Source organism: Limulus polyphemus, unplaced genomic scaffold, assembly GCF_000517525.1.
Source record: "Limulus polyphemus unplaced genomic scaffold, Limulus_polyphemus-2.1.2 Scaffold2642, whole genome shotgun sequence".
Taxonomy (NCBI): Eukaryota; Metazoa; Arthropoda; class Merostomata; order Xiphosura; family Limulidae; genus Limulus; species Limulus polyphemus.
In genome coordinates this window covers 149,580-152,735 of record NW_013668252.1, presented here as the reverse complement: position 1 = coordinate 152,735, position 3,156 = coordinate 149,580, and the positions used below count along the sequence as shown (strand labels likewise).

The 3,156-nt window shown below is 32.3% G+C and overlaps 1 long non-coding RNA gene across 1 annotated transcript; it reads right to left on the bottom strand.

The window, feature by feature from the left end:
• Positions 1-301: 301 nt before the first annotated feature.
• Positions 302-1,274, bottom strand: LOC111087793. The gene is made up of 2 exons (XR_002612439.1): positions 777-1,274; positions 302-734 (listed from the first exon to the last, which is right to left on the bottom strand). It is a non-coding gene; the product is annotated as an uncharacterized LOC111087793 (long non-coding RNA).
• Between the last annotated feature and the right edge of the window lie 1,882 nt (positions 1,275-3,156).

Here is a 3,156-nt window from a genome sequence, read left to right as displayed (position 1 = left end):
AAAATAGTTTTTAGTAAATATAGATTTGTTTTGTTTTGGTAATTTCGCGCAAAGCTACACGAGGGCTATCTGCGCTAGCCGTCCCTAATTTAGCAGTGTAAGATTAGAGGGAAGGCAGCTAGTCATCACCACCCACCGCCAACTCTTGGGCTACTCTTTTACCAACGAATAGTGGGATTGACCGTCACATTATAACGCCCCCACGGCTGAAAGGGCGAGCATGTTTGGTGGGATGCGGATTCGAACCCGCAACCCTCAGATTGTGAGTCGAGTGCCTTATCCACCTGGCCATGCCGGGCACAGAAATATAGATAAATGTAGAGTGTGGTGTGAATGTTTATTTGGTGATCCAAATGATCTTAGGAGTTGGTGTGAATATTTATATAAAAATCTGGATGACATTGAGGATGGGAGTGAATATTTATCTAAAAATCTGGATGACATTAAGGATGGTGTGAATATTTATTCAAAAATCCAGATGACCTTAGGGGGTTGTGTGAATGTTTATTTAAAAATCCAGATGATCTTAGGGAGTGGTGTGAATGTTTATTTAAAAATCCAGATGACTTTAGGGGGTGGTGTGAATGTTTACTTAAAAATCCAGATGAACTTAGCGGTTGGTGTGAATGTTTATTTAAAAATCCAGATGACCTTAGTGGGTGGTGTGAATGTCTATTTAAAAATCCAGATGGCATTAAGGATGGTGTGAATATTTACTTAAAAATCCAGTTGACCTTAGGGATTGGTGTGAATGTTTACTTAAAAATCCAGTTGACCTTAGGGGTTGGTGTGAATATTTACTTAAAAATCCAGATGACCTTAGGGGTGGTGTGAATGTTTATTGTTTAACAAAGCATATCACTAACCAATGAAGCTCCAGATCAATACCACAAAAAATACAAACACTAAAGTAAAAAAGGAGTAAACATCGATTGCCGATGATACAAATCCCTTGGTTACTGTCCATTCAAGTCCTCCTTACATCTCTAGTTTAGTACAACCTAGCAAACATCTTCAGAGACTACAGTATGAAACACTAGTCATTAATGATGCACGACCTTAGATCTCTGTCCATTCTGTTCCAGCCTGCACCACTAGGTTGATACTGAATGGAAATAAGGTATTTTAATGACTGCCACCAGGGGTATTCTTCTAAGTCCTCTTCAGATTGAGCCTAAGGAACAAAATAATAAGGTAACATAAATACATTCCAAGCATCTACAGCCACACAAAAAGACAATATTTAAATAACACCCATCTGTTTAAGATTAAAATACTTCTCAGAAACTACCTTAAAATCTATAAAAACTAAGCAAAGTTTCAAACTACTAAATGACTTAATTTAAATGTATATTATCTCAAGTCATTGTTATACCAATATCAAAGTTTTTGAAGAGAAATTCTAAGTAACTATAAACAAAGGTAATAAGATCAATTTATTTTCACTAATAATAATAATAACTCATTAGCCAAACTGTGAGTAATTATAGTCTTTTTTTTCACATTTTATATAGCAAAAACAATTACTGAATTAAAGTACAAATTAAAATCAATCAAATTAATATACAAGGAAAAAATGTAAGTTAACTGAAAATTTTATAAGAAAGTTGTATAACCCTAACTACACTACACATCCAATTTATAATAAGTTTATAAGTTTATTGTAGTTATTATTAAAGTGTGTTAGTCTCCCCTTTGTCTTGCAGCATCCATGTCAGTACCATAACAGAAATATATAAAAACACAGAAAATAAAGAACTTTTTAAACTGAGTATACAATGTCTATATATCTATTCTGTAGTTTGTGAAGGTTCAAGATTCGATCTTTCTTTGAGAAAGTTACAATGTAAACCTTGATAGAGTGCAATATATTTACTGGCAATAAAAAACAGAACATCAGACCGTTAACTTTATCCATATGGGTTGGTCAAAATGTGAATGTCATGACGTTTTTACAAAGTTACATCCAAAACTTAATTAAACAATTTCATTATGAATGTATGTCGTTAAAATTAGTATAAAAAAGTAGTTTATAGTTCAACTTTTTCTGTTATCTTAGTTTTAATTTCAAAAGGAAATATCTAAATAAATTCTCAATCTTCACTACAGTCTACTCTCTGTCGACTGGTATGTCTGGTGCTCTGATTTCTCCTTTGGAGACATTTTGTTTCATGGCTTTCGGGGGGGTCCACCTAATTACAGCAGTAATGGACTTTTTTTAATCTATTTATAGCTTAGTTAGCATAAAATTAAAAGAAAGTAGAACTAAAAAGGTAAGAAGCTAAGGCTGTTTGAATAAATATTTGTAACTGTCCGTTAGAATCTGCTGTCATCCTAGTAAAAAATAAGTATTTTGGATCTTGTTTCATACTTTTCATTCACTGTACATTGATGATATTGCTACAATTAGTGTTAGAGTAAATAAAAAAAAGATAAATAAAGTTTTATAGGAAAATAAAACATTTGATATACATTTAGAAAGTCCTAGAAATTATTCAAATGAAATATGAAACTGTAAGATGAAAACAAGTGTTTTCAATTCTTTCACTCAGACTAACTCAGTAAAAGCTTTCCAAATTCACAGTCAAATCTTTAGTGAAAATACTTTATAAAAAAAAAATCTAACTTTTTGTGTACAACAAGCTTGTAATGTTTACTAAAAGCTTGCCAAACTTAGTGAAGATAAACTTAGTACATTCAGTTACGGAACGTATAGTTTCATGGTTACAAGGTCAATCAAGAGTTAATAGTTATAACTTAGTACATTCAGTTACGGGACGTATAGTTTCATGGTTACAAGGTCAATCAAGAGTTAATAGTTATAACTTAGTACATTCAGTTACGGGACGTATAGTTTCATGGTTACAAGGTCAATCAAGAGTTAATAGTTATAATTTAGTACATTCAGTTTTGGGACGTATAGTTTCATGGTTACAAGGTCAATCAAGAGTTAATAGTTATAACTTAGTACATTCAGTTACGGGACGTATAGTTTCATGGTTACAAGGTCAATCAAGAGTTAATAGTTATAATTTAGTACATTCAGTTACGGGACGTATAGTTTCATGGTTACAAGGTCAATCAAGAGTTAATAGTTATAATTTAGTACATTCAGTTACGGGACGTATAGTTTCATGGTTACAAGGTCAATCAAGA